Source organism: Emydura macquarii, unplaced genomic scaffold (assembly GCF_026122565.2).
Source record: "Emydura macquarii macquarii isolate MOO-44397 ecotype Brisbane River unplaced genomic scaffold, CSIRO-AGI_Emac_v2 contig_1045, whole genome shotgun sequence".
In the NCBI taxonomy this organism is placed as follows: Eukaryota; Metazoa; Chordata; order Testudines; family Chelidae; genus Emydura; species Emydura macquarii.
In genome coordinates, this window is record NW_027131182.1 from 12,817,256 (window position 1) to 12,839,215 (window position 21,960).

At 40.4% G+C, this 21,960-nt stretch overlaps 1 protein-coding gene and 1 long non-coding RNA gene across 7 annotated transcripts in view; one reads left to right on the forward strand and one right to left on the reverse strand.

The window, feature by feature from the left end:
• The window catches only part of PRLR (prolactin receptor), a 143,455-nt gene that overhangs the window by 36,474 nt on the left and 85,021 nt on the right, over positions 1-21,960 (reverse strand). For all 6 annotated transcript variants that reach the window (XR_010919200.1, XM_067545510.1, XM_067545507.1 and 3 more), the window contains one exon: positions 11,778-11,847. The gene's annotated coding sequence lies outside the window, so the exon portion shown is untranslated. The remainder of the gene's footprint in view (positions 1-11,777; positions 11,848-21,960) is intronic.
• The window catches only part of LOC137151198 (uncharacterized), a 41,402-nt gene continuing 33,382 nt past the window's right edge, over positions 13,941-21,960 (forward strand). The window contains exons 1-2 of the long non-coding RNA XR_010919202.1: positions 13,941-14,797; positions 16,484-16,747. This is a non-coding gene — a long non-coding RNA (uncharacterized lncRNA). The remainder of the gene's footprint in view (positions 14,798-16,483; positions 16,748-21,960) is intronic.

Consider the following 21,960-nt stretch of genomic DNA (forward strand, 5'->3'; position numbering starts at 1 on the left):
TCACTGCTGTCCCCCTTAGGGAGGTATTCCATGCTGACTTCTCCCGTGTCCTAGCCATGGTTAGGGAATGAGGCCCTGGGGCGATGTTGGCAAAATATGTCATCAAGTCTGCATTTTGGTAGCTTTCAGTGCAGTCCAGGGACTTTAACTTGCTTGTGTTTCAGTTTGAAAGTCACTACAATTGTGATAAAGCCATGTCCATGGGGTGCTCGGTGTCATGTGCCACTGTTGAAAGATTCAGCTCCATGTTGGAGTGGGTGATTATGCGTGAGACTGGCTGCACCACGCAGTGCACTACCATGAAAGAAGAAGAACTAAAAAAAACCCTGACGGCCCTGCAAAAAGTTTAACATACCTGGCCATTAAACTGGGTTCAGTTTGGGGTGTCTCTACATTACCTACAGAGAAGTTGGAATCAGTCTGGGTGCTGAAACTGGCTTTTAAAGGGGCAAGGAGGGAACTACAGATGGTCACGAGGCACCAAAACTTTGCATGCTGCATGGTGGCATTTTGTGCCCATCCGGCATCTGCCTCCTCTGGAGTGCAAAAACCCTACCACTTTATCAGAATGACAAGAGAAATGAAAGAAAACTTAGAAGTGTGGGAAAGATTATTGTAAGAGTTTAATGGGGTTTTGATATAGCATTCAGACTTGTTGTTCAAGATGGAGTTGCAAGTATGATCCGATGCCTTGGAAGGCATAAGTTTTGGGGCTTACTTTCAAGGACAGAGGTGTGCACAGAGGTGGCCAGAAATCTGGGTGGCTCAGGATATTGCAAAGGACATCACCTTTCTCAAGGTTTTTCCTATACTGTCACAAATAGCAGTCACTATTTGGGGAGAAAATTTTCAGAACAAAAAATTCTGTTTCTGGTGCAACGCCACAATGTGTGGTTCATACTGTAAACAGACATTCATCTAAGATTGCTCAGGTAATGAGGCTGTTGAGGGCCTTCATTTTACATTGCCCGAGGTTTAACATCCTTTTTCATACAGTATATGTCTTGGGAGTGAATAATGGTATTGCCGATGCTCTAATCTCAGTTTCAGGACAACAGAATCTGGGAACTGCCTCACTGGCCAGTAGGAATCTGCAGATGATGCCCCAACAACTTTGGCTTTTGTCTCATCACAGCTGTGAGACTAGTTGGAGATTTGGTTGCTCCACAGACTCTGAGGCCTGAAGGCCAGCCTTTCAGATGTCACAGAATTTAGGGAACAGGAAGGGCTTCACCATGAGTGGCCCATATCCAAACACCAGGTGATGCAATATGTGATGTCTTTGATCCACTGCTGGTTGGCTTCCCCCACTATTGGTTGGCTAGTCAGCTTGTCCTATTGGAATAGGTTGTCGGGTTTCCCAGACCCATGTGGGCATTTCATAGAATGGAAATTCTTAGAAGGGTGACCCAGAAAGGGTGGGTACCAGAGGAATGACAGGTTGCCCATAAAACTGGAAACCCTGACAGAATTATCAAAGGCTTTGCTGGTGGTCTGCAGTTGTGGGAGGAAGGCCATTTTATTTAAGACAGCATTTGTTGTTGCCTTCTTCAGCACATTTAGAGTGAATGAGCTGGTGCCCGTGGCAGCTGCAGACTGGTCCCAGAATGTATTAAACTGAACAGACATTCGACTATATGCAGAAGCAGTGTCCCTGCCCTTAAGATACTCAAACACAGACCAGGAGGAAAAGGGAGACTTATGTGGTGTTAAAGGAACGTGCAGTCAAGCACTTGTGCTCCATCAAGGCAATAAGAGCCTTACTAAACATCCATATCTCGCAGCTGGGACTGCTGTTCACACACATTGAGGGCAGTTTCCTGACAAGGTACCAATTTGACGCAATACTGAGAAAAATCTTGCACTGCTGTGATCTTGACCTGAAAAAATGTTGGTACTCATTCTGTGAAGATTGGGTCAGTGGTGGCAGAAGGTTTTGGCCCGTGGCAGATGCAGGCAGTTGGGTGCTGGAAATCACTATGTTACAGGAAATCCATGGTCTGCACCAAAGAAAAGATGGTAGGGAATGGCAAACAAAACATGTCTGTTTCAGGAGATGCCCAGATCATATGCAATGCCTGGATTGTAGGCACTCTGTAGTGCACTGGGACCACAAGAAGGCAGCCAGGACAGCAGCTGGATCTCAGCTGGACTTCAGGGCCAAAGCTGTTGCATCCAGTGGTTTGGCAGAAGAGGCATGCAGTGGGATCAACTCATGTCATTTCTGCACTCACACCTGGGCAATGCACACCCACCTCATGTCCTGGTTATTCACCTGGGGAGGAAGGATCTTGGGGGCTATATAGGAGTTAGCTCAAGGGACAGAATCCAGAGGAAGTGAGGTTAGTATGGTCGGAAATGCTCACAAGGCAGGTCTGGAGGAAAGCTGCCGACCCAGCCAGTGTGGATAATGTTAGAAAGAAAGCAAACAGGGAGGCCACAAAGATATTCCTGGAGGCAGGGGATTCAGTGATAAATGAGCTAGGGGGCACGGGGACATCCATGACAATTGATCAGAAATTTTCAGATGTCAGATGAAGGTGTTTTCAGAAGTTTCCAGGCATACATCTGTCCGATGAAGATGTTGATATATGGCTATGGGATGGGAGGGAATGGATGGGGGCGCAGGACTTTTCATAGCAGGTGGCATGGTTGGGGAAAGAGAGAGTGCCCAAGCTAGTCATTGGCACTCCCTGTGGCTGGTTTCCAGCGTGGTTAAGAGAATAAAATGAACAGTTCCCCAAGGTAAAAGACCTGGGGATTTTGGGATAGGGTGAGATCTTGTGGCTCTTATGAGCCAAGGTCCCCACCCTGCTACACCCTCTGTCTCCCTCGAGGTGAGGAGGGTGCCAGGACTCAGAGAGAGCTGAGTCTTATGAGGTAGGCTGATAACCTACCCTAAGTTGCGGGTTATACAGTAAGGAGCACTGTAACCCCCGAACTGGAACCAATTAAACATCTGGCATAGAAGATGGGCGATGGGTGGGTAGTGCCCCTCCTGTATTAAAGTTCAATATAGGTGCAGCCTGCCGCTCAAAATCCATCCATGTGTCTGTCTTAATTTTGCCACTGTGTCCACATCAAAAACAGATAACAATAGACTTCCCTGGAGTGAGACCTGGGCAGTAGCACTGCTTCATTATCAGGAATTATCCTGGAAGCATTAGTCAACTGTAATGATCCACTAGAGTGAGCTAGAGGACAATGTATTGCCAGGATGCTTATGGTAAAGGAGTTATTACCATTTAAAATGTTCTACTCTGTGAAGCGTCTGTGTAAAAAACAGACCCTTCTTACTCAGGGGATCTGCTCCCTGTATTCAGTCACATCTGCTGAATTTAGTGAAAATAAACGTTTTTAGTATTTTTCAATCCTGTGAGAGTGAGCAAGCTGGATTCTCTTTCTTCTTGTTTACTAAGAAGTATGCTTACTTAATGGGGTATGCCTGGGCAAACTTATTAAAGAAATCTGGTTGCACAGGGACAAATGAAGTTATAATTTAGCCTGCAGAACCTTTATTACTGGTGATGATACACCAGTCAGAAAGAACCAGTTTTCCACTCAAATCCTAGGCCTGGCAGCTAGAAAAACATCATCTTACTTGTAGACTGAGCATGTTTGATACAGAACTTATTGAGAAGTAATAAGCATGAAACCACAAAATGCTATTTTTACAGAAAACAAATGCACTTCAAGCAAATATATATATATGAGCAGGAGTAATTTTCTCACTTCTAGAACTGAGGGCTTGGACTCTGTCACTGCACATTTGTAACTGGGATAAAATTTAACTAGTCTGTCAAACCCCTCATTACTTGGGAATCCAAATAATCATAAATAAGAAGGGACCTGAGAAGTATGTACAAAATAAGGAATGGGGTCAAGCGGATGCTCCTGTTTACAACAAATTTAAAATTAATAAAAGGAAATGTGATGTGTTTTTACCCAGTATATAATCAATCGGTAGAATTCACTCCCAAAAGATAACACCATGAGAAAGAACTCAGTAAGATTAAAAAAAGGATTAGACCTGCATATGGTTAACAAGAATATCTGCAGTTATAATACATAGGATATAGACACTTTTTGCTTCAAGATATAAGCAAGTATTAACAGCTTGAGGTTAGGAAGGAATTTACAGCATGGGGTATATTTTTTTACTATAGTCTTGCATGGGGGTTTTTATATTTTCTGATGCATTTAGAAATAGCCACTGTTGGAGACAGACTACTAAACTAGACGGATTGAGAAAAATAACTGAAGTACAAATGCAAAACTGATTAAAATTGATATATTAAGGTTTCCTCTTGCTGATTTAAATCATGATTAAAATTGGTGATTTAAATTGCTTTGATTGATGTCAGTTCACCTTGTATACACTCCCAGGTACTATAGGAAAAATGAAACCTGCTAGTATTGATGGGATAAACTGGTGTAATGATGAATCAAAACTATGGAATATAGAACTTTATGGGAAGGATTTGTTAAACCAACAGACTGAATTGTCTCAAACGGATCAAAGATACATTGCTTTAAGTATGTGTTTTCATATATATAAATAAGTTACACCATGAAGAGTGGCAAGAAACTGTGCTGTCCTTACAGCACAACTTTATCATGCTCTCACATCAATTCAAATAATTTTTAATTGAATTTTTAAAAGTTTGAAAACTGCATAAGTGTGAGATGATTGGATGTCCTGTTTTACGGATCAGATTTAATGTTTCCAAAATATTGTCTCAAAGAACCCTGGGAGCCTTTTGTTTGCCTGAGGCTCATAAACACATGGCTTAGCACCTTGAAAAGCAGCTTTATCCTGACATCTGTATTACTACCTGCGGGACTGCTGGCAACAAGAGAACAAAGGTCACCAAATTCCAAGCAACACTGAAGCATATTACATTTGTTTCGGTGCTTGTGCTTTCGCTATTGCCCAGTGCTTATTCTTTGTGGCTCAGCTGTTGTCTATAATGAGACAACACTCATTGTTTATTTTTAAATATTTCGTCTAACTAAAAACTAAATATACACCTAGCCATAATTGTATCAAGAAAGCAGATTTCAAAGAACAGTTATGTACAGTAACTGTTGTTCTGCAAGAAGTGGTTCACACATGTATGCCAATTAGGTGTGTGCACACTGAGCATGCAGGGAGAATTTTCTGGGCAACAAGGATTCTCCTGGCCTGATCCTGCTTCAATTTGAGGGATGAGGGGAATAGAGGGGAAAACATATATGAGGTCAGGTCCCCACGTCAACAGAAAGGCATCAGTTAATAAGCCAGAACTAGGAGAACAAAACTGGTGACATTTCTTGCTGGGTATCATAGTAAATAGGTTGACAGATGGGATGCCCCAAGTGACCTTGTGCGGCAACACTGTGTGATATGATCCCACTCTGACCTTCTTGGAGTGAAGTTGGATCACATGCTAACCTTCCATGACCATCTGCCAGTGCTGTTGCACATTGCTCCCCCATTCATTTGCCGCAATGTCACAACCCTTTGGGAATGCCAGAGGATTGTGGAAAACGAACGTCTTCCCATCCACCAGGATCTTAACAATGTCTCTCACCACCACTTGAAGTCACGTAAGTTCTTTTGGACCCACGAGTTTAACCTTCAACAATGCAATTTCAACCCTGATGAAGCTTGGAAAGTCAAACGAAGTTCACAAGAGAAGAAGTTTACACCTCTTAAAATAGCCAATACAGAAGATCCCTGGCTTTGATCTCCCATGAAGCTTATGGGCAACCCTAAACTGCATCCTCACAAACCATGGCAGATGCATACACTTGCTGCACAAATAGAGAATTAAAGACTCTCCAGTGTGCGACTGTGAACAGATCATCGAACATATAACAACTCAATGCCCGATTCACAAATACAAAGGAGGCATCATAGCAATACACTCTGCTACTCCAGACACAATTATCTGGCTTAACCCTCTGAATGTAAAATTATAGTTGTTGCACTACATTTACATCAGCCATATGAAGAAGAAGAATAGACACCCAAACACTGAGAAAGTTGGGAATATGAATGGTAGATCACTGGCAACTAGATCACTGCCCTTGAAGAAGAAGTCAAATGGGTTGCTTTCCAAGTGATTCATGAGGACAAGATGGTTGGTTGGAACTTGAACTGATGGACCTCCTCCTCTTAGACTTGTCTCCTCCTAGAGAAGGTATGTTGTCTAGTATAAGTTGATAGCACATGCAGCCCTTCTACAGACAGTTGCTGATATTGTTGTTGAGATCTGTATTGCTGTATCTTTTAGTGGGTGATACATATGCCCCTAGTGAGCGTAAAGTAGATCTGGAGTTTTTGAATGAATGTAAGGTCTCATTAGTTTTGTCCGGAAAAAAAAAAGGATTCACCATTAAAAGGCAAGTCCTCTTTAGTCCTCTTTAGTTGGCTGAAAAGACTGGTGCTGACGTCGAGTCTGTTGGTACTGGACTCAATGGCTGTCCCTGGGATGGTGCTAGAGTTGACGGTACGGTTTGTTCTTGGTACCAGAAAGGCACAGGATGAGGGCCTGGCTCTACTCAAAATATCCCGGCAGTCCGAATCCCTCTTTGATAAAGCAGGAGAGGCTTTCTTGGACCTGGAACTCCTGCTTGTCTTACTGGTCCTTTTACACTGAGGGCCCAGAGAGGAAGATTGACCCCTCTTCCTACGTGGAGAGGAGTCTGAGTTCAGGGGAATGTCTGAGACTGTTGTAGCCTTGCAGACTGCTTGAGGGGCCACAGTGCTGAACCAGGCCTTATTGTCTGTTCCACGAGGTGCTGCTTTAGGCGTAAGTCTCTAGATAACTGCGTCCTCTTTTTGAAGGAATGACAGATACCGCACCTCTTTTTAATATGCCCCTCAACAAGGCGTAAGAGGCAGTGCACATGGGAATCACTGTTAGAGATAGCTACCCCACATGTAGGACAATGTTTGAAGCCTGGTGACACCACGCCACTGGGCTCTAATCTACTCAGATAAAACAACTACCTAAACTATCACTAACTGCTGGGCACTACTACTAAACTACTACTAAAACTAACACACAACAGCAAGTCAGAAAAACAATGCTAACTGCATAGTAACCATGAAGTAAATCACATGGGAGGGCCAACTCAGGCTGCAGGTGGTGAGAAGAAACTGAGGGAGTCAGGCTGGCGCCACACTTAAATAGCGTTGGGAGGAGCCTTGAGGAGGCACAGGGTGCAGGTGTTGCTTTGACAGGTACAGCTATGGAAAATTCCCCAACGCCACATGCACTGGGTATGCACACACCTGAGTCACATACAGGAGTGAACCAATCAAAGAAAAATGAGAGCTTTATAAAATGGACAGGTAGCATCACTAAAGATGACTCAATAAGGAGGAACTTTTCTCTTTGGAATTGGTATGGAATAAACTTCCCAACATTGTGGACTGGGAGCTGCTGGTATGTCACCTAAAACCTAGGCCCTGATTAACTGTGTTAATTAAAGATCCTATGTCTCATTCTTTAAGGTTGTGGATGTTAACCACAGGGTTTGGCCAAATTCCCACTGGGGCTATTCAACTGTGCCTATATAAATCCTCTTCACAGTTATAGTTAGATTTGGTATTCCTTTTCAATTCCTATACTGTTTCTCTAGAGCTGTTAAGTACTATTCAACAACTGCCACATTCCACTCAGAGGAATTGCACTTCAGTGGAGAGTGAAATTACTCCAGTGTTTTTAAAGGGCATAGGGAAAAGTAGCATGATATTAATGTAAAATAATCCTACTCTCTATTATTATTAATATGAGATTGTAGAGTTAGAGAGTGGGGTACAGTGATACTGGACAAAGCTGGAAATACAGTATCATTATAGGAGAGTCATACTGTCGAGCAGATCTTGAACAAATGATGCAGTTGCTTGTTCTATCCATTTTATATTTATTCAGAGAGTCTCATTCACATTATCGCCTGCTTTATCTATTATTAATTAAAGCCATTTATGTTTCCATTTCATCCTGAAGCTCTTCAATAAAAGAGTCAGTTCTGTATATATATTTTTTTACTGGGCGAATCAGTTGCCCAAACATTCCTTGATACTTTTATTAGTCTAATCAACCCAGAAATATGAATTACATACTATTAAAATAACTCCATATTTCATTCTTTCTCACCTCTTATACTTTAATCTTTTTTCAGTCTGATAATTGTAGAGTGGAATCATGGAAAGAGGAAAGATAAGACGTTCTAAAAGGAAACGCTTGCAACATTTCAGTCCATTAGGTGATTGATCCAGCTTCAGAGAAGTTAAATGGAGTTTCTGAAATGGACTATTTCCTTTTTTGGAAAGGAACGAGTGGACACAAGCTACTTTTAGTTACTATGGAGCAAATATGGGCTGGGCAGTGGAGAACTCCATAGAGTGAAGGAGGAGAAAACCTTTGCAGAGGATATGGAGTTGTGCAAAGCTGCTCTGTAGCTGTTACTCCAATTTAGTAGCTGGAATACCCTCTGTTGCCTTAGTGTCCCCTTCCCTCTGCATGTGTAGGAAAGACTGGAGAAGTCACATGGACCTGGACCATCTAGCACCCCCTCAGCTATCTCTTGCACCTCCCCAAATCTCTGTCCCACAAGAATAGACAGGGTGATGGGAATTACAAAGTGCAGAATACATGGGTGCCCTGTGAGCTCTGTCAAAATTCTGCCTCTCGTTTGTCAACAGAGCCACACCACTTCTGCTTCTACAGGTCCTCTGCAACCAGAGAAGAAGAGGGCAGGATTTGGCCTCATATGCACATAGTTCCTGTTAGGACCTGGCATGTAGTTGGATTAACAACAAAAGCAGCAGCAACACTTACACATACAAACGTTGCTGTTGGCCTATAGCTTTGCTTCTAGTGTCCTCACTAGAACAGCCTTACTACAAGTTCAAGTAAGTTCTCAACAAAAACTGCTAACGCCATGTTCTAGTGCTTTGAAAAACTGTGGATGATCCTGGTGTATTAAACTCATCCTCAAACACATTCATGTCCTTCAGTAAAACATGTGCTTGACTGTCATGCAGGAGTAATATGTCACTTCAACTCAACACCCCCTATACAGCCAGATGTGCAATTTGTCTGAATCAGAACCAATGTTGAATTGGCATCTCCTCATCAAGGATTCACAAGCCAGAAAAAAGAGCTCTCAGCAAGACTGTTTCCTATTCCTATCTCACATGAAAAAGATCAAACTGCCTTTGATACAATTGGCTGTGAATATGTAAGTAATTCCAGACAAATAATTGTGCATGATTCTGGGCTGGGTGTAGCTGCAATACCTGTTAGCTCCTTCTGATTACATACCAGATATGTTTGCAGTTCTGTGCTTTTTCTTACTTTGCCACCCATGCCTAGAGCAGTCTCCCTGTTGCATTGTACAGGCCTCTCTTTTCTTGCCTTTCACTACAAGTGCGATCATACTTCATGTCACATCCTTCTCAGCCAATTAATATTGCACTAAAGTTATAAAATACGCAACAAACAAAATCCCCAAATGAACAAATGCTTGGAACTAACAAGGTGCGCACCATAGTGAAATAACCTGCTCTGCTTTAATTGCCATCTCTTCCCTCAACTCTTGTCAGTATCTCGTATACTTTTAGGTTGCAAGTCTTATGGCTCAAGTGTCTTGTCTTCCTGCATATCTATGGAGCATCAGGCACACCACTAATAATAATAATGATTATATATTTGTATTATGGCAGCATCTAGAGGCCCCAACCCAGATCAGGACCCATTGCACTAGGTGCTGGTACCTATTCATAGTAAGAAACATTCCCCATTTCAAAGATATAAAGGGTAACATTTCCAAAAGTTTCTAAGTGACTTAGGCACCTAAGTCCCATCCACAAAAGTGACTTAGGCCTGGGTGCTCAAAAGGAATTAAGCATTGTGACACTCAGCATCACAATACCTAACTTTTAGACATCTAGAAAATCACTGTGATTCACAAATCCTGAGCTATGTGCCAGGCTTTTATATAATGACTGGGGAGACACAGATACCTTAGACTGTGATTCACAAAATCCAGCAAGCTAGGGAGCCACCTAACCTAGCCAATGGGAGATGCTGACCAGAGGGGTATGTGCTAAGCCCCATCTCTCTCAGGAGATAGGCACCTAAGTCCAGGCTGCAAGGAGGTACCTAACTCAGCTACCAATTTTCAGCTGTGAACCCTCTCCAGGAGATAGGCATCTATGCTGTTTTAGCAAGAAGCCTTGTGGGGAGGGGCAGAGGAGGAGCTTCCTTAAAGCTTTCAGCCCAATGGTTAGAGTATTCACCTAGAATGTGGGAGACATCTCCTCCAGTTCAAGTCCCTCCTCCGCTTGAGATAGGTAAGAGATTTGAATAGGCATTTGTCACCTCTTAGGTGAATGCCCTAGCCATTAAGTTATGGGATATTCTGATGTGGGGGCTCCCTTAGTCTATTGAAGCTGTTGCACTCTGGATAAATATCTGAAGAGTCATTGGTACAAGGGCTGTATCCTGGGTTTCCCACATTCTGGTTGAGTGCGCTACCCACCAGGCTATAGAGTCATTCTCTCTCTCCCCCTAACGCCCCACCAATGACTCTGCATATTTATCCAGAGTGCAATGGCTTTCACAGGAGAGACTGAAGGAGCCCACACATCAGAATATCCCAAAGCCCACTGGGTTAGGGCACCTACCTGAGAGATGGTAGATCCTTTGTCAAATCCCTTTTTCCCTTAGGCAGAGGGGGGACTTGAATCAGGGGTCTCCCACATCCCAGCTGAGTATCCTAACCACTGGGCTAAAAGCTATAAGGGAGCTCCTCCTCTCCTTCCACCAAACCTGTTTTGTGCAAATTCACCTGAGGGGCTAGATCCGATAGGTGTGCTCAGAGAGTGCCTACCAGATCAGATCTCTGCATGCAACTTAGGCAGCCAAAACACCAGTCTTTCCCTGGTTGGTGAATTGCTCTTCAGCTGAGGCAGAAGATAGGTGTCTGCCTAGAGGGAGGCAGCAGTGCGCGTGATCAGAAGGAGAAACATGAGTGTTAAGGGAACTTTTACAGCAAAAACTTAGGTACTGACTGAGTTTAGGTGCCTACAGGGTTCAGTGGGAAATTTGTGCATTGCAGTGGTGCTGAAACTGGGACATAGGCACTTGAAAGCTGGACTTGGGTGCCTAATTCCTTTTGTGCATTCAGGGCAGGCTTTAGGCACTTAAAAGCCCAGTGGGAGCTAGGCACCTAAATACCTTTAAAAAACTGGTCCTAAGTCTCTAAGTGCCAAAGTCACTTTTGAAAATGGAACTTAGGCACTTAAATATATTTTTTTATCCAGCACCTAAATAGAAAAATATAATTATTCCCATTTTACAGATAGGGAACCAAGGAACAGAGAGAGAAGTGATTTACTCCAAAACACACTGAGTCCCAGTCTAGTGCCTGTATTACATGACCATCCTTCCTCTCCTAACAAAAAATGAAGCTAATAAATGACAATCTTTCTTTCTGCCAGTTTCATGGCAATCTGAAGACTCTGTTTCATTCCCCTGCCAGGTTTGTATGTTTACTTGTCATGTTGGGATCTCAACTTTCTTGACATTTTCTTTTAAGAGGGAAAGAAACAAGAGCACAAAGTTACAGAGCATGAAAATTAGAAACATCTGTTGAAATACTAAGTAAATCCAGTATTAGTATCCACAGAGGCCCAATACTAAGGTAATTATCTTACTGTGATATAACTGATTTACTATTATTAATATATAAGGTATTAATAAAATCTAGCATCCTACCTGTAGGATTCATTTATGTGAAGGAGACTTCTTGGAAATGTTGTTCAGGAATGCCTGATCAGTTGATTATCTATGTGAAGAAAGAGAAGTAATTTTACTATTAAAGAGAAGGAAAATATTTTCTACGCAAAAATGTCAGAGGCAAAATTTACTGTTGGTATAAACAGATATAAAACATTGACTTCAATGCAGCAGTATCCATCTATACCATTGATGAATTTGGCCCTAGAAATTTACATACACTCCCAGCATTTTAATTCAATTTAAAAAATGGGCGGAATAATGAAAATTAGTGGAAAATACTGTAATGCTGGATTTTTTTCTGTCATAAGTACCATTGAAAGGAACAATCGACTAGAGATTCAGAATGCACAGTTTACATTTATCAGTTGTACATTGAAGCTGTATGTCTTACAGAAAAAGCACTGTACTTAACTAACTGTTCCCTATTATCCTTCCTCACGTGGTAAGACTTTGCTTTCAGTACGCTCATACAAATGACTAACTGATACAAGGTTCAATGGGCTGTTTGTCTTCCAGTGAGGAATAAAAAGTTACATATGAAACTACCAGCCCAGTACAATTTACTAGATGCATATTGAAATAAAATATTTTTACATTTAGCACTAAGGGCACTCTGGATAGAGTGTGGAATGTGGAGGGTGGCAGGACTAACAAGTTAACAGGGTATTCTTGTGTTTAACTGCATTTCAATAAAGCTAATTTAATAAAGCAAATTTAACCAAGGCAAATGAACTGTTTTTCTCTTTTTGTGTGTGTATGTAATAATCTAGATGTCATAAAATCGAATAAGGTAGAAATATCTGTTTATGTTGATGGCAAAGATTGGATTTAATTATCCAGGTGAAATGATATAAAAAGTAAAGTAAGGTGGAGCTCAGCAATGCAGTAACATTATCTTTATTTTACACAGAACAGAAATCAGGTGCCAGGTTCAACCCGGGAAGAATAGATTTAATGGTGTTGCGCCAGGGATAACTTTGGCCCAAGAATGCCTAAAAAAATAGAAATTACAAAAGAAACTTGAAAATATGAGCTGTCTTGGAGTTCTAGGCTACTTCACATTGAATTGCTTAATTTTTTTCTCTAAGTATGCAGTTGCTCCTTTAAACACAGGCCTGCACGACATAGGCGAAAGAACCTCACCCAATTATTTCTGTATCAAAGCATTATGGCTGAGGCAGGTCTGGGGCAGAGAAAGAACCTGGACTACAGGGGAATAAAAGTTTTTATCCAAGCACAAATATGACCAACAATCAGTGACACTAGCACAAGAAGAGAAAATTACTGGCTACGTAAAGTGCTGTTTGTTTAAATGCTCTCTTTTTCAAGAGGTCCTCAGTGAGAAAGACTCTCTTCAAGTAACTTATTCTTTGTACTTTTCTGAGTACATGTTGTATGTTCAGGCTTGCATTACTTGAATGATTGTGGAGTTGTTCACTAAGAATACTGAACTGTCAAAAAAACCCCAGCAACACTGCTCTAAACAAGTTAATATAAAAATGCAAAGCCCTGTTCCTTGCAGTGGTGAACATTTCTCAAACATTACATTTATTCTTCCAAACCTCTTGGTAAAAGCGCTTTATGGAAAGTCTCCTGATTAAATGCTAAAAGTCACTAATGCCGTAAGCAGATTAAACAGCATTCTGTTTTAATTAAAGTGACAGAACAATATTATCCTTGTAACCTAAAACTGAGTCAAAGCATTTCTTATTTTAGTATATGAGAGGAGCTGCTGGTAATGAATGTGATAAAGCAGTATCTGGCTTTCATTTATATGGTTTAAAATAATTTAAGTAACTCCTTAGGAATCTCTGACTTGAAGCATTATTCTCTGTGTCCACTGAAAGTAAGACAAGTATTAATGGGCTTAATCTGCAGCAAGGGAGATTTAGGCTAGATATTAGGAAAGAGTTAAACTCTGGAATAAGCTTCCAAGGAAGTTGTGGATCCCTATCATTGGAAGTTTTTAGGAACAGGTTGGACAAACACCTGTCAGGGATGGTGTAGGTTTACTTGGTTCTGCCTCAGCACAGGAGACTGGATTTGGTGACCTCCCTGAGGTCCCTTCCAGCCCTACAATTGGATATGCAGGAAGGAATAAACTCATCATACTTAGCTCTAGTTCTGTTGGCATTTTGTAGGTCTGCTCTTGAACTTGATTTCTGAACATATGTTTAACACATTTTGGAACCAGATGGTTTTCCTCAGGTCTTCAAACAGGTGCTTCTGAGCCATAGCGTGAATAAAAGAGCTGCAAAATGCCCTTCTGAAAACCAATTTGCAATAGACAATCAAACTTTCAAACTGCTCTGTCACCCAGCATCCAAGCCAGTAACTTTGTTTGTGCTGTTCTCTCAAAGCTCACTAGGAGTTCCAGTTCCATCTTCCAGCTGGAGGCTCCCTGTTTAACCCTGGGGCTTGTTGGAGAGAAATATTAAAGCTCCTCAAGGATGCAGCCTGAGCCTCTGTTTGGACTGAAGTAAATTCACCCTTTGATCAGCAGTCCAAATTTCATTTCTCCTTTCTAACTTTCCTTGAAGTGGAAGTGGATTAATCATGAACATAATCTGAATGAATTACAGCACGCATGTGAGCCACCTCCCCTATTCCATCCCAGGCTTCCCTTGAACAAAGACCGCCAGGCAAGCCAAATTGTGTTTGTCTAAGTCAAGAGATCGAAACATTCATCTGTGCTCATTCCAGAATTGAGATTTGAACTCTGATCTCCAGAGATAGTGCATTCACCTATTTATCCTCTTCCCCAGAAACTGCAAGAACAATATCACATCTTGTACTGCTGACCGGATTTCCTGAAGGAGACGTTCAAGTCTTTGACGGCTAGCACACATGAATCATTCTTCAAGCAGTGTATTAGGACCAAATCCTGCAAGTCCTCCCTTGTGCATCAAATGCAAAGATACTACTGATAAGAACAATGATTACTCACATAAATGATTCCAGGACTGATCTTTTGCCAGCATTGATTGTCTAGCCAGGTAAAAGTGTCTCAATCTTACCCTTCTATAATGTGAAACACCTCCACTTTGCTTTCCTTTTTAAAATGAGCATAAGTACTATACAGTATGCTATGGTCTGGAGTGTGGTCCTTCCACTCTTCCTCTCTTCTTTTTGGGCTCTATATACCTTGCTTATATAATGAAGAAATAGCCGCTTATACTCTAGAGAGAAGAATATTTCAGGTACTTGTATTTGAGGAAAAAATATTTCAGGAATAAACAACATACATCTAGTTCTAAAATGAAATCTGCTTTTCATGTTTTTCTCTCAGTAGAGTTCATATTATTTAATGAACTGGGACCAAAATGGTTGAAAACTGAAATATAGGATGCCATTTCAAGGAACTCAGGGTTATGAGTGCAATTATCAACCTATCAAGCCACAGTGCTTTTGTACTAAATGTTCTTATTTTGCTCCATTTACTACATGAGCATCTATGACTGAATTTTCTCCTTGGAACTCAAATTTGAATCCAGTTCCTGTAAAAATTGAGCTTTTGTCTACGCTATGTTTATCAAATTTTATAAACTTTGTTATAGTGACTAATGATACCAGAGTTGTGAGAACTTGTAAAACCCTGTTTGTGACAAAGCTCTTCCTCTTCTGCACACCTTTAAAGTGCCTATTTGTTCAAGCCTGTCTAATGTTGCAGTTTTTTATGCAAAAATAGAATTATTTTCAAGTGAAAATGTTCAATTTTCAAGTAAACAATCATCAAAACTTTTCAAATTCAAATGGGGAAATTGCATTTAGATGCACGTATGTTTTATATAGACACAAAAAAATTTTGCACAGAGAATACATGTTACATGTTTAATGGAAATAGTGCCATTTCCCAAAAGTATAATGAAAAGCACAACTTTAGTGGCATTTCTTTTTAAAGTATTTGCTATTTTCATGTAACCTAGGAAAATACATAAACATCAGAAGCTTTTGTGCTTGCTCTTTTTATTTCTACTTAAAATACTGAATGGCATCACATTTGTAGATTTTTTTCTAAATCAGTTTAACGGGACTTTATCACTGTAATTCAGATCTCTAGCAAATTGATTTGCTGCTGCTTTAATTAACACCATCTCATTTTGCTTAATATCACATTAAAAACAGCTTTGACTAGTCACGTCTATGTAGGTTATATTTTGGTGTGTGATATGTAAGGGCCCTATTTATATGTAATCAGGTCTTTCATATGCTAACAGCATTCACTTTGTGCTTAATCCAAAACAGTATTTTTTTTCCACATCACCTGAAATGAAAACCTTAGGCAGTCATCAAAACAGTTTTCATTTTACTAAACAATGATTGGGGGGGACGGATGGACGGACGGACGGACACACACACACACACACACCCCAGCAAGGATTTTTGGTTAAATAATGACATAGTATAGGCTTTTTAATGATGAGTTATATAAAGGCTGACTCTTTCTCTTGTATAAAAGTTATTTTTATTAGAAACTTGAATCCACACCTCCTGTCTTTTATGTTGGCTGCATCTCCCCATTTCAGTTTTATGAGTTAGCAATGATGCCTTTTATGGCTATGTATGCTTGCCTGTTCCTGGATGTGTGCCCTGGTCAGCCCTATTTTACATAATTTAAATGGAAAACACATTGAAAGAATATACATCTATGAATTAAATAATACTTTTACTTTAATCCTCAGGGTGCCTGATCGAAGCCATGCTGGATACCTGATGTGGCGCTGCATATGTTCAAAAAAATAATGCATCATATTTTCAAGCTGATCCAGCCCCCTTGTACTGCTCCAGCAATGTAAACAGGCTGCAAACCTGGCCTAACTAGACAGCTGGGGATGGCAGAGTCCTTGAGTCGGAACAGCTAGCTCTGTGACGCCTGCAAGATCCCCCCATCAGTTGTGATAGTTGGGCCTACAAATTTACCCTAATTGTGAGCTCAACTGTAAAAAGTAAGTGAAAGTTCATAAGATGTCACAATAACCTATAATAGTAAGTTTTGATGGGAAAAGGTAGGAAAGGGAGACAGAAATACTGAGTTAGTCCAAACCAAAAGGCCTATTGATATAACTCAAGGACTGGGTTAGGATCATTCCTGGTAAACAAGAGGATCTGAGGATCAAAAATTCATAAACCAAAATTGGTATGTCAGATATTAGGCCTAATTGGTGGACAAAATAATGAGTGGATGGGTTATTCCACCCTTCACTCCCTTTCTGGGGTCCTTAAGAAAAAGACTTTGGGGAGAAAAATTGGCTACTAGAGTGCGCTTCACCATCATGGCTGCCACCCACCATCCTGGGACCCTGACCTTGTTTGTCCTAATCCTGAGAGTTGTCCTGTCAAGACTGGGCCAGGGAAAGGGACCCAGATGACACCGCCACATCCATCGGCTTCAGCTAAACCCCAAATATTACCTGGGATGTGAGACTGTGTGTCCTTTTCCTCACCCACATGCCCTTTTTTTCCACACCTTATTTCTTTTCTTTCCTATCTCTCTCCTTTTGCCTTCTGTCTAATAAGAGTTTGGTTTAGCTGCCAAGACTGTATATTTGGCAACACTGCTCTATAAGCCTGTGACCAGAAAGAGGCAACTAAAAGCAATGCCCTAAACAGCCTGATGCTGCTACAAGTTTGCCAGGGCCTCCAACAGCAAGGTTGTAAGAATCAGCATCAGCTGCATTTTCTATCTTTTCTGTTCTTTTCTCTTCCCTTTTGTGTGTGTGTGTGTGTATGTGTCTTATTTTGTCTTCTAGGGAATGGGATTGGACTCTAACAACAGCAACAATGACAGCTATAGCTCATCTCAATTAACAACTTCTCTTGTCCCCAAAAATGGCAGTTATTACCATCTTTGACACCATCTAAAAAGACTGTCAAACAAGGTGATTTTTCCTTTTAAAAACTCTCTCCAGCTAACGGGAAAGGGCACAAGATAAAAATAAAAAAATAAATATAAATAAATAAAAATAAATAAATAAATAAATATAAATATAAATATAAAAATAAAAAAAATAAAAGCCTTATTTAATACTTAACATTTCAAAAGCTTTAACTGTTTTTCCTTCTTTTCTGTATCTTTAATAAAAAGTTTTAAAGGATTTTTTGAATGGTGTGTGCACCATAGCATAAGCAGATTGAGGTCTGTGTAGCCTAAACCTTGTTTAAAACTGTTTAATGTTAGACAATGACTGGGCTATGTTAACATCTCTGGCCTATATATTCCGTCTAAATTAACACAATACACCTCACGCCCAGCCTAACAGAATATGTGGGGCCCCAAGGAAGGGACTGTGGCTGTAACAATGCTGCACTTCAGTGACACCCAGCTGGTATACCATTTTTTGGCAACCATTACCAGCAGACATAAACTAGAGCAGCTCAGAGGGTCATCCAGGTTCTGGCAGTCCCAGAGATGGAGGGAGCCCAAAGATGGAAGAAACCCACCTCTGTTCCTTTTCCCCTTGGGTTCTGCACCAAGTGCAGCTCAGCCAGACTAGAGGATTGGACCTGTGGATATTATACAAATGGGGCTAGGCTCTAGATTAGCGATTCCCAAACATTTTCCCTGCATGACCCCATTTTCAGATGTGTTGTTTCTCACTACTCCAGTCAGCATGGAAGTTGCCGTTTAAAAATGGTGTCCTCCCTGCCGTGTGACCTTACACACACTGTACATACAAGGTCATGCCACATGCTTTACAAAATGGCGTCCTCTGGACTGCATGAGCTCACGCACATACAGCGCACATAGAGCAAAATAGCTTCCACCGGGCAGCGTGACCTGGTGCATGTGATGCATGTGAGGTCACTCTGTGCGGAGGAGGCTATTTTGTAAAACGGCGTCTACCGCATGCTCCAGATTGCCTGTTCTGTTGATGAAGCGACCCCACTTGGGGGTCACGACCCACAATTTGGGAACCGCTGCTCTAGATGGAGTAAATCAGATACAGAGGAATGTGGAAGGGTAATGTAGACATTTAGAAGTTTGTCATCACAGACATTTCAGGACCAAAAGGGTATCATGTGGCCCATGTAAGCCCATTGCACTATGCAGGCAGTATTAGTACCCTGTAATTTTTTTTCTTAAATCATTTTTATTACTGCATAGATTTCTGGATGTTGCAGCTTTTATTACTGCCTTTTGTATTCTATTCCATATACACTAATCCTTCTGTGTAAAGCAGTTTCTCTTAACTCCACAGTGCTAGGTCCTTCCTTATCTTCAGTCTGTGATCATTGTATTTCAGCCTGCTGCTCTATAAAACAGATTTGAGGCACTGACCTTTCCTGTTCTTAAAAAAACCCTCTGTGCATGGTTGAAAATTGGCCAGGCTAGTTTTAACTTATGTAACCAACCCTTATGCAGGATTCTGATTGCTCTAGAAATAAGTAGTTGTTTATTGAAACAGAGACATTCTCCACATCCAAACACTGCTGAATAAAGCACACACTGCAGAGCACACTTATTTCACAAAGCCTTTCAACAACAATCTCTGCAATGCTCCTAAACTGCTTCAAACTTGTACTGCCACAGTGCCACCTGAAATAACATGCAGTTGCAGAACTTGTTTGTCTGGTCTGTACTGTATAGTGAGCAATTTGGAGCAAGGGCTGTGAGTCATTTATCTACAGAACAGTAAGCACACTGTCAATGCCCAATGAACAGCATAGCATAGGGACAAATTCTGCTAGCCTCCAAAGGGAGTTAGTTAGCTGAATATGAACTGCAAACATTACCCTATATATATGAGCAATTAGTAATATTCCAAAGGTTCAAAAGTTTAGCAAAACACACAGATGCTTGTTTAAGTGTCTAAAGACTTTTTTATCACTATTAATGAGCCTGAAAATCTTCTGATACATCCTACCTCCAGCTGTGCTATAAAATAATCTCTCTCACAATGATCGTGAGTTGTTGCTTAGGACTCAGATACCAATGACTTCAGAAGAGTTTAGGGTCTCAGAACTTCAGGGGTCATGACTAACATTTCTTCTTCCCACCCTGGTTGGAATCACTCAGGGTGAAATTCTTCCTTTGAAGGTTAAAATGGGACTTGGAGGTACAAAACCCTTGGGCTGACCCTGAGCATATAGGTGGATTTCACCATCAGGGTCAAGGCATGTAAAAGGAAAATGTTAAGGGATCTTTTCAAGCCACAGAAAAACCTTTGATTTGGGTGTAGATAGAGTTTTGAGTATAAGTTCTTATTTTAACATATCTCTAAAACAACTGTCCTAATATACACTGAAAAGTCTTCTCTAAAACAAAACAATAACAATCATACTGAGCTACAAAATAGAAAGATTTATCCTTAGGGTGAACATTTTAACTTTTCCCTTTTAATTTTAACACACACTTAAATTGACTCTTTGTCTTTCAAATTACAAATTGTGTCTGTAAAATATAAAAAGAAATTATAGTTAATGTACTGAAGGACTGGCTATAACGATAATCCACTAGCACAGATCTCTGTACTCATGTGGGATCTCACTGACTGGGATTTATATTTGCAATTTCTAGTCAGTTGCACAAAGGCGTAAATTCCACATACCATATTATATAGCAGTATATAGTCAATGTTTTCTGAGATGAAAGTACATAAGGACCAAACTAACTATCAATTTAGTTTTTTATATGGCATTAGATAACATAGTACCCATTTACTCTGCACCAAGCTTGACACAAATTCTTTAGGAAGATAAACAGTCCAGTACAGCAGTCTGAAAATTTTGTGGCAGCTTCACAAAAGTTAAAAAATAGTTTTGTTATTGAACTAACTATGAAAATGAATAGTACAATAACTGCAGTATTCCCTCTGCTATATAATTTGATATTTCATTCAGTTTATTTTATTCAATGCCTACATTTTCAATTTTCAGTGGCTGAAGAATTTTATACTGAAAATGTGTGGCTTTATTACGGAAAGAATCAGGCCACTGGGCAGGAGGTAGTGGTGCTTTTGACACCTGGGAAGGAAGTATAGGATTGTGGGATAAGCTGGTTGGATATTGTAATTATCTTCATTAAGAATTAGCAATGTTGATAATGATATTTGCATCATTAACTTTCAAAATTAACAGCAGTGAGTGGAGCAATCTACATCTCTCAGAGCTACATCTGTAGACTCAGGCAGACGTCACTGAGTTGGGTTGTACTTAAGACGTGATCAAAAGTCCACTGAGGTCAAAGGGAATCCACCAATTGTTTTCAATGGACCTTATGCCCAGGCCCTCAGTTTGGGGGTTTTCTGTTGCAACCATAAGGAGTAGAAATTTCTTTCTTTCTTAAATGAAAGTAGAGATTCTGGAGTGTATTTGTATGGGTAATGGTGGAATCATGGAGTAAACAAGGCCCCAAATGTAATATATAAGAGGTGGAGGAGGCGGAAATAAGATCTTGGCTAGCATGTAAGATAAGTAGCTTTAAATATATTACAGTAAAAGTAGGCACATAAGAAGGAGTTCAAGTTCTATTAATAAGAATTAAGGCTGTCAATCATAGTTAACTCAAGCGACTAATGCAAAACAAATTAACTAGATTAAAAAATAGTTGCGATTAATTGCAGTTTTTATAGCACTGTTGGACAATAATGGAATACTAATTTAAATTTATTATAAATATTTTTGCATGTTTTTCTATATTTTCAAATATATTGATTTCAATTACAGCACAGAATACAAAGTGTACAGTACTCACTTTATAGTATTATTTTTATTACAAATAGTTGCACTGTAAAAAAGATAAATAAAAAATTAGTATTTTTCAATACACCTCATACAAGTACTGTAGTGCAATCATTATCGTGACAGTGCAACTTACAAATGTAGACTTTTTTTTTTACATAAGTGCACTCAAAAACAAAATAATGTAAAACTTTAGCACCTACAAGTCCACACAGTCCTACTTTTTGTTCTGCCAATCACTAAGGCAAACAAGTTTGTTTACATTTACAAGAGAGAATGCTGTCCACTTCTTATTTAGAATGTCACCTGAAAGTGAGAACAGGCAGTCTCATGGCTCTGTTGTAGCTGGTGTTGCAAGGTATTTACATGCCAAATATGCTAACCATTTGTATGCCCCTTTATGCTTTGACCATCATTCCAGAGGACATGCTTCCATGCTGATGATGGGTTCTGTTTGATAACGATCCAAAGTAGTGTG